This window comes from Chaetura pelagica, unplaced genomic scaffold (assembly GCF_000747805.2).
Source record: "Chaetura pelagica isolate M959 unplaced genomic scaffold, ChaPel_1.0 scaffold139, whole genome shotgun sequence".
Classification (NCBI taxonomy): Eukaryota; Metazoa; Chordata; class Aves; order Apodiformes; family Apodidae; genus Chaetura; species Chaetura pelagica.
This window is the reverse complement of record NW_009970717.1, coordinates 381,612-382,602: the sequence shown is the minus strand read 5'-3', so window position 1 is coordinate 382,602 and position 991 is coordinate 381,612.

The window sequence follows — 991 nt, the reverse complement described above, 5'->3', positions numbered from 1 at the left end:
GAAAGACGTAGAACAGACTAGTTAACTAAAGTACTTGTAAGCCTATTAATCTCAATTATTCTGAATAAAATAATTTTGGAGTTATTCTAGAAAGGACCTAATAGGGTTTTTCCTGCCCTTGTGTCTTAAGATGTGTCATAATTTTTTAGAGAGAATTAGAATTGAGAAGACAAGCAGTCAGGGGTCTAGTGCCTCTTAAGAGCATCTTTTCCCTGTGACACACCTAGTGGTAGCTTTTTCAGTTCCTATGGGTTGGGTTTTCTGTCTTCAGTCACCTTCTTGCTTGCTGTTTAGTGTTACACATCAGCCTGGCCTCCAGTCATTGAGACTTCTTCTGTGGGAGTAGAGATGACCACAAACGGTATATTTCACAGTTATTTTTAAATTATGGAATGGATATTCATACTTCCTTGGTGTACCTCTTTCCTATAACTTTCCCTGGAAAGTTGAGGATTGTCTTACACAAGGGCTCCAGTTACGCTCTCTGAGTGTCTCATTGTTGCATGTCAGTCAGTAATCCTTAAACAGGTGGCTTGTAAGACTTGTATGAGCAGGCTGCAAAAGCATCAATGACCTGTGATGCAGTAAAATCTGCTGTAAAGAAGCTGTTAATTCATGTCCTTTAGCTTGTTTTGGACTTAATGTGTTAGCTTGTCTATCAAAGTGGTGTTCATGTAGATCTCCTTTCCTAAATTTTGTCTAAACAACTCATGCATTGTTAGACTCCCAACACCTGGAAGGCTGAATGAGACTATGAGAATAATAGTGTAATTGGAAATGTATATTCATGAAAAATATTTCTGAATAACATTTGAGTAGCTGTAGTTAACTTCTTAAGTGTGATGTTGGGTGCTTACATCAAGACCTGAACCTGATTTTCCTTTTTGACAAGAGGGAGCAAACTACCCCCTAAGTATTTTCAAATATTTTCTTTTAACAGATAATATGTATAGTACATTAACCATTCTCCATATGTATCTTAGAGAATCTC